Here is an 8953-nt window from a genome sequence, read left to right as displayed (position 1 = left end):
CATTCCAACATAAGTGAATGGATGTGTCTGTCCTTTAGTGCCCTTTAGGGATGAGCCAATTCTTTGAGGAATTAAAAACAGCTGTTCTTGTTTTACAAATTTAGTCTTTATAGGACCAAAGGTATGGCTCCAGAGGTAACTCAAAGCCCACCAATCTTTTTTACCGATCCTAAAATTTCCCCTATTTATCTCAAAAGTCTGCCCCTGTACCTTGAGATGTAAATGTTCTATCTGGTCTTCAGGAATTCTTTTTTTTGTTAAAGATTTTATTTATTTATTCGACAGAGATAGAGACAGCCAGCGAGAGAGGGAACACAAGCAGGGGAGTGGGAGAGGAAGAAGCAGGCTCATAGTGGAGGAGCCTGACGTGGGGCTCGATCCCATAACGCCGGGATTACGCCCTGAGCCGAAGGCAACGCTTAACCGCTGTGCCACTCAGGTGCTCCTGGTCTTCAGGAATTCTTACCTAGGTCATCTCTTTAAAATACCTACTTCAGGGAGGTAATTCTTGTCAGAAGAAAAACAAAAGGCGAAAAAGTTATTTGAAACTTAAGTGGAAAAAAAAAAAAACCCTCGAGTGTCTCCTGCACTAAAACCCATCTCATGGCTAAAATTTTAGAATGGAAGCTAGGAGGCCTCTGTGTCTATATTCAAATGTGTCTACATACAGGTGCTGTAGACGTGTGGTATTCACTACCCTGGGATGATACTGCCAAAGTCAATTTGTGAAAGAGCTCTATTTGACTGGCTAAAAAAAAAAAAATTGAGTGCTTATATAAATTAAATTCTCAGAAATACAAGAGAGGTTTAACCCAACTAAATTGCAGATTCATGTGATCTAGAAAAATATTTGGTATTAAAGCTAGTTTAAGTTCATCAGTATAATTAAAAAGGCATGACTTCAGAGTTGCGAGCAAGCATTAAATGTAATACTTTTCATTCTACCTGGGTTTACTAAAGGTCAAAAAGTTCATGTTTTCTCTTACAAAATCTGTCAGCAGGAAAACAGCTGTAGTAGTGGCCGACTTTGTCTAACGTCTAAATGTACTCATAAATTTGCCAATCTATAGAACGCGAGGATAATGGTTCACAATTGTTTGCTTCTTTATTTTCACTAGGAGTTACAGTTGTTAAAGCCTGAAAATTCAATATATATGTAAACTACTAGAAATAATAAGGGCAGTATCTCTGTAGGCAAGGAAAGTGGGATGCGTGTTTTCAGCAAGAGAAGGAATGAGGAAGAACAGAGATGCATTTTTGGTTGAGAAAAAAGAAAGTAACTTTGTCCTAAAGTGAGTTGTGCTGTTTAAAGAGGAAAAACATAGGACAAGATCTAAATGTAAAAAAGAAAGTTGTAGAAGGTTTGTGGAAAGGTTATCTTGGGAAAGGAATTTTACATATGATCAAGCTATGTGAATTAAAAAATATTTTAATGAGCTTTGATATCTATTGTGTACTTATGTAAAACTTAACCTTAATGTGCTTTCATCTGCTGAATGGACACGTTTTCTTGGGTTGGTTGGTCCACTCTTTTTCTTTTTCTTTTTTTTAAGACTTTATTTATTAATTTGAGAGAGAGAGCACAAGTGGGAAGGAGAGGGAGAGAGAATCTGAAGCAGACTCCATGGGGTTCGATCCCACGACCTTGAGATCATGACCTGAGCCAAAACCAAGAGTTGGACACAACCGACTGACCACCCAGGTGCCGTGTTGGTCCACTCTTAATAAGAAATAATTATCTCTCTATCTTTTAAGTGATCTTTTCATCAAAATAATTTTCTGTGTTCACTGTCTTCAGCTGGTCTTTGATTACTCAGATCTAGTACTCTCAATATTACAAGAGTTAAGTTTCTCTTCTATAACCTTCTATAATTGCCTATGCTCTTTGTCACTTTGGTTAAACAGATAACTACTGTTTCACAGTGACCTGTGATCCTAGTTGACCAAGTGCTTGAACACCTCTTGATATTTTTAACAAACTTCCCCAAAATCAAAATCTAAATGAAGTCTTTCTGACATCAAACATATTTGGGATTTTTCAGGGGGTCCCTGGAACATCTATTTGTTGTCTCTCCTTATAAAAAGGAAGAATTTATACTTTTATGCTAATTTGGTATGTAAATTACATTGAAGGCATTATCAAATAAGAAGTAATATTAAGCCTTCTTTATGTTGTATCTGTATAGGTACCTGTTATAAGTGTTCCAGGAACTGCATGAAATTCTTAAAGTCTGATTTTCCTGGTATTATGTTATCATCATAATTCCAGTTATTATTTTAAAATATTGTGCCTTACAGAAATAACCAAATTTCCTTGTCAATTCTATTATAATTATAGTAAACTCTCATCAGATCTTTAACAATGGACATTTTCAAGCCTGTCATTTACAGAGAGTTATTATTTTACTTTGATGCTTTTACAAAACTGTTTCTGCAAAAGTGCTTCATCTTCAAGGAGGCTCATGGAAAGTACTCTAGAATACAGGTTTCTGATAACTTTAAGATCATAAAACTGAACTGGGTAAGAATTTCCAGAACTAATGGAAAAACTGGCTTTAAGCAGAACAAGAATTCGTAACATGGGACTGAGTGAAGCGATAAGGATCGTTATAATCTTTATGACATATCTGTCAATTGGGCTGGATCCTGAATTCCGGCTTCTGCAAATATCTGACTATGAATCACCAAACTAATGTTTCCAATTGTCTCCCACCCTCCTGGTTTGGAATCACTAAGAACAAAGACTGACCTTAAATCTCCTCAGAAGGGACTGCACCGGGTCCTCTCACTACCCATATGACAGCCCAACCTCAGAGACCTGAACCTTGGATACACATCTCACAACCGAAAAGGGCTCCACTTGGCATCTGGTCCTACGCAAACGCTGGAGACCTCCATTATCCAACTGACTCAGAGGAGAAGTAGCAGACATCGATACAGACTGTTTCCACACAAGATGCCACGTCAAGACTTTATACTCTAATTAAACACAAAACCCTTTCTTCTTTTCTTTCTTTCCTTTACTCTGACATTGACGTGGAAAGATAACACCATCATCCGTATCTCCTAGGCTACTGCTAGGTAACCTTTCAGACGGCTGGATTTGTCATCAAACTCTCATCTGTCCATGATGCTAGAGACCCCCTGGTCCAATTTCCTGTCTCCAGTCAGCAACCCCCAAAGTGGGGGACTTTGCACCCAGGCTCCATGCAAAGAAGGGGGCACAAGGCAAGGGTTAATAATAAAACTGCATTGTGCTTTACAGACCTTTACAATTTTACTGGCCTCCATGGCTGTCACCTTTCTAGTCCAGAGCCACAGATTTAAATGGGAATTACCAGGAAGCATTCACGATTCAGGCTTTGCTTCTTTTGCCAAGGCCCTGCTTCCTCAGTTCAGAATAAATGTGAATGAGGCTATAATCAGGAACCTCTCCTTAACTCTTGAAAATATTGCCGAATCTGTTGCTAAAGTCATAGTGGCCCAACAAAAATCCTCAGACTCTCTGGCCAAAGTTGTTCTTAACAATAGGATAGCCCCTGATTATCTTTTAGCTGAGCAGGGAGGTGCTGTGGCCCACATCACATTCTGCACCTAGATTAACACTTCTGGGGAAGTTGAAACTCAAGGACATAAAATCACTGAGCAAGTCACTTGGCTTTAAGAGGTGACTCCTTCAACTGGGTCTCTTACTTATTTGATTTTGGTTTGGGTCTTGGCTCCAAAGTATACTACAGATATCAGGGATTATCCTGTTTATAATGGTCATAGTAATCTCCCTGGTGCATTGTATTCTCTCAAAGCTTTTAAATGTGTATCAGCAACTTCTAACCACTAGGCAAATGATCTCCCTAAGGCTAGAACATCGGAAAGAAAAAAAAAAAAAGAAGAAGATGGCCAACCAAAATTTTGTTGAGTCTGAAGTCATGACCTGGGAATACCACAAAGATTCAGCAAAAGCAAAACAAAATAAAAACACAAAAAGAAAACAACATGAATCATGAATGTCACCCAGAGAATCAGTAAAAGCTGTGAGAATAAAAGAGTAGCTGAGAGCAGTGCTAATGCCTTAAATCTTGATCCCATTTCTCGGCTGAGAGTCTGATCAAAAAGGGGGAATTGTTGTAGGGGCACCTGCCTCCAGCTCAGGGCGTGATCCCGGCATTGCGGGATCGAGTCCCACATCAGGCTCCTCCTCAGGGAGCCTGCTTCTTCCTCTCCCACTCCCCCTGCTTGTGTTCCCTCTCTCACTGGCTGTCTCTGTCAAATAAATAAATAAAATAAATCTTTAAAAAAAGGGGGGGGAATTGTTAAGAAAGAAGGAAAAGAAAGAAAGAAAGAAAAGAAAAGAAAAGAAAAGAAGAAAAGAAAAGAAAAGAAAAGAAAAGAAAAGAAAAGAAAAGAAAAAAGAAAAGAAATAACAGGCCCAAAATGGAGTCACTTGTGCTAAGCCGCAGGTCAGCAAACCAGGACTTCATAGCTAACTGAACTGCAATTTCAGCCTCTCCCAGAAGCAGAGCTTTAAACCAATCAGTCTGGAATTTCCTGGTCATCACTAGGGGGGTGATCTGTTGATAGAGCCCTGTCCCTCCCCCTAAGTGAGGTGACTCTGCCTGAAATCATCTCGTCTTTTATTCATGATGTCCTTGTCCCCACCCCTTCTATCTACGAAAGCCTTCCACTTTGTAGAGCTCCTCAGCACTCCTCTCAACTTGCTCCATGGGATGCTCATGAATTTTTGAATGAAGCCAATTAGATCTTTAAATTGACTCAGTTGAATTTTGTTTTTCAACAACTTGTTTTTGTATTTATTATTATGATTTAATAAATAGTTTAAAAAAATAAACATGTTATCTTCGTGGACATCTCCATGGATTTACCAACAGTCTCTCTGTTTAAACCACTCTAACAGGGTGGGGGGGGCGCCTGGGTGGCTCAGTTGGTTAAGCGTCTTGCCTTTGGCTCAGGTCATGATATCAGAGTCCTGGGCCTGAGTTCTGCGATGGGCTCCCTGCTGCTTCTCCCTGTCCCTCTGCCACTAACCCCTGCTTGTAAATAAATAAAATCTTAAAAAACAAAAAACACTACTGTAACTGTTGGTGCTTGAAGCCAAGATGGGTAAATTCAGGGACCCAATCTTATGCCCTGAAACTGCATTTTTTATTTGTGGCGGCATGTCCAACAATTCCCTCTTTTTTTTCCCCTCCAGCTTTACTGAGATACAATTAGTACATAACACTGTGTAAGTTTAAAGCATGCAATGTGTTGATTTGACACACTTATGTACTACACTATGATCACCCACCATAGCATGAACCAACACTTCCATCACATCACCCAATTACCATTTCTTCTTTGTGGTGACAACACAGAAGATCTGTTCTCTTAGCAACTTCCAAGTAAATAATTCAGTATTAACTACAATCACCATGCTGTACACTACGAGATCCCCAGAACCGATCGCTCCTAAAACTGGAAGTTTGTACCCTTTAAACAATATCCTTTTAAAAATGATTAAACAGATGGGTCTTGTGCTCAGGTAGCTTGGGGTAAAGCTGTGACTAGACTCCACAGAAAAAACTGCTCTGTGACCACAGCAACCCCACGAGACTCCACTTAGCAGCAAACAGCTGTGCCTGTCTGTCAGGCAGTTCAGGTTCAAGGATGTCGGATCCAGTTGCCACAACCTATTTACAAAGCCACACACCCACTGTCTGCCTAAATCCCTTTTCTTCCCCTCCTCCCCCAGGATCTCTGCACTGGACCTCTAGACCCCATCACCAGTGGTTCCTCCTTTCTGCCTTCGAGCAAGCACATAAACACCATATTGAAGAAGGAGAAGGAGAAGGAGAAGAAGGAGAAGGAGAAGGAGAAGGAGAAGGAGAAGGAGGAGAAGGAGGAGAAGGAGGAGGAGAAGGAGAAGGAGAAGGAGGAGAAGGAGGAGAAGGAGGAAGAGAAGGAGAAGGAGAAGGAGAAGGAGAAGGAGAAGGAGAAGAAGGAGGAGGAGGAGGAGGAAGATATTATCTTGACTTTATTGACCTTTTGCATGGTTTCTCCTCTTATACTTGTTGACTACCTGCCTCTGCATCAGCCAATCTCCTTTGCCCCTTCCCAGTATTTTCTGATTTTGGTTTGGGAATCTAGACAGTTCCAGGGAAGGTGATTCTCCTGACACCTCCGGGGATGCATGGGGCACATGGTCTAAGTCACTTTGTTCCATTTTTTGTTGCTGTTGATGTACACCTAGAAGAATTTTGAAAAACTATGTGACCCTTACACATTTTTATGTTGACACCCAAAATATTTCATTATCACTTTTAGATGAAAAAGAAGGAATCCTGTGTATGTAACTTTTGACATTTTAAAATAAAACTGTTAATTCACTCTTTTTATATGTATACAGTAAACTCTAAATTCTATGGCAACAGGTGCCCAACATCTAAAATACATCTGAAAAGCTCTTCTATAGCAGGTCAAAATTCCCACTGTTCTTTTTTATTACTTAGAAGTTGGATTTCTATTCTACTTCTTCCTCAGAATTTGATCACAATGTAATGTTTCTTTTGCTTTTATTAAGCAAGCCATTATTTTTCTGGGCAATAACCAATGTCCATTATTTGAGATTGATTTGTTTCTTGTGACCACAAGGTTCTAGATGGTAGTTTTTCCCTCATGAAGTTATTATTATAATTACTGCCAGTATAAATTTTATCAAAAATCTAAATATATGACAGATTTTGATAAATACTGCCCAGACGTGAATAGTAAAATTGTATCAGAAAGGCATTTTTTTTTAAAGATTTTATTTATTTATTTGACAGAAATAGAGACAGCCAGCGAGAGAGGGAACACAAACAGGGGGAGTGGGAGAGGAAGAAGTAAGCTCCTAGTGGAGGAGCCCAATGTGGGGCTCGATCCCATAACGCCGGGATCACGCCCTGAGCCGAAGGCAGACGCTTAACTGCTGTGCCACCCAGGTGCCCCATAGAAAGGCATTTTTTTTTTTTTTTTTTTTTATGGAACGCTTCACGAATTTGCGTGTCATCCTTGCGCAGGGGCCATGCTAATCTTCTCTGTATCGTTCCAATTTTTTAGTATATGTGCTGCCGAAGCGAGCACAGAAAGGCATTTTTTAATGAGATAAACGTGATTTTTTTATTTTAGTTAGTTCATAAATCCATGGATAAATATTACTCATTTTGAGAAATTTTCAGGAATAAGATTAATTCTATTGTTATTTTTCTTTTTATAAAAGTAAGTGCTGAAAGCTCATTCATATAAATAAATAGAAGCAAGAAAAGGAATTTTATCATAGAAATTAATATCTTATTATAATGCACACAAGTTACATGCTGAAAATCTCACAGTGGTCTATGAAAAACTATTCTTAAGGATCAGCTGGAAGCCAGTTAGGATTTTTCTTTAATTTTGTTGGAAACAAAGATTTGGAAATCACATGTCTTGCTAATGGATTTGTTTCCCAGTGAGAGACATTCACTCTTTCAATTTGGAGGAATTACATCAAAAGGCTCTACCCAGATAGCAAATGACTTTTAACTATACTTGTTATTCTTTTACTAAAAGACATTTTATTTAATCTGATATACCCAGAGAAGGCGCGGAAAATAAAGTACTGCTAATTTCAATAAAGCATTACCAACATATTTTTATAAAATAAAACGCTTGTCACATGCTTTAAATGTATTTCATAGAAGCCTTGGAGCAGCAGATTTCACTCACTGGAATTACAGGAAATGTCTGTCATATAATCATGCTGGCAAATGCAGACCTCACTGTCAAGCCTGCAGCCAAACAGACTTACATTCTGTCAGAGGAAGCTTCTCTTCGTATTTCAATCCAAACACAAATGTTACACATGGCAACCATCTCACCTCTGAACCCCAGATGTCTGACGGGGGTGCAGGGCACCAGGAAATCAGCCACCACCACTTTCCTTCTTACCTATTTCCCTTTGCTTTGTTCTCATGAATTCCTCTCTCAGGAAGGATGCTTTCTCTAAGCACAGCTGGGGCTTCCAGTGGAAACTGTCCCACCACTCCATCTATTCAATCTGGGTTCAGAACACACTAACATGGTCTAATACTGGCTTTCTAAGTCATGCTTCACCCCTAACGAATCCATGGATATGACAGGAAAAGTCATAAAGCCTTGATCAAAGGAGTCTGTTCAATAGCAGCATTATGAAGCTGTCCTTTCGTAATGTGCCCCAGAGATGTTTATGCCCTGGGTCAGAGCACCATAGTAAAGGTTGGGATGGCTGAGACGTGTCCCTGTATGGGTAGAGCAAGAGAAGGGTGATTATGAGAAGGGGAATGAAAAGAATCGGCCCGAGGCCTCACCAAAGACAGGTTCTCAGGTACATCGATTTTAAGCAAGAATGAGTATGAAAAGTGAATATATAGAAAGTGATCTCCTTAGAACCATCTAAGCCTGTGTACCATTTTGAAAGGCTTTATTTACCCTTGAGGATATGTATAGCTCGTCTGAAGACTGATAACCTGGGCTAAGCCAATCACTGCATTACCGACTCCTGGCCACAGACATGACCATATGACTTAAGCTTGTCCAAAAGACAGATGATTTCTCTCTCCTCTGGACTTGAATAGGGACTCGTGGAGATCTGCAAGCTGCTGGCAGCCATCTTGGAACCACGAGGAGAGCCAACCTTAGAGCAAACAGTTGGCAGGGGAAAGCAGAGAAACCAAAGAATCTGAGTCCTTGATAATATCACTGAGTTTCTGGATCAAGCCTTGCTAACTTATTCTAGTCCTCTCTCTGGTTTTTCCAAGTGTATTAGCTGACACATTTACTGTTGCAGCTGCTTTGAATGGGAATTTACTTTTATTTTTTTTATTTTTATTTTTTTTAAGATTTTATTCATTTCTTTGACAGAGAGACAGCCAGCGAGAGAGGGAACACAAGCAGGGGGAGT

At 39.7% G+C, this 8953-nt stretch overlaps 1 non-coding gene across 1 annotated transcript; it reads right to left on the bottom strand.

Moving 5' to 3' along the window:
• Positions 1-7010: 7010 nt before the first annotated feature.
• LOC117797033 lies at positions 7011-7119 on the bottom strand. The gene has a single exon (XR_004621846.1). It is a non-coding gene; the product is annotated as a U6 spliceosomal RNA (small nuclear RNA).
• Between the last annotated feature and the right edge of the window lie 1834 nt (positions 7120-8953).

Source organism: Ailuropoda melanoleuca, chromosome 17, assembly GCF_002007445.2.
Source record: "Ailuropoda melanoleuca isolate Jingjing chromosome 17, ASM200744v2, whole genome shotgun sequence".
Taxonomy (NCBI): Eukaryota; Metazoa; Chordata; class Mammalia; order Carnivora; family Ursidae; genus Ailuropoda; species Ailuropoda melanoleuca.
Note: the sequence above shows the minus strand (reverse complement) of the source record. Positions and strands in the feature narration are given on the sequence as shown.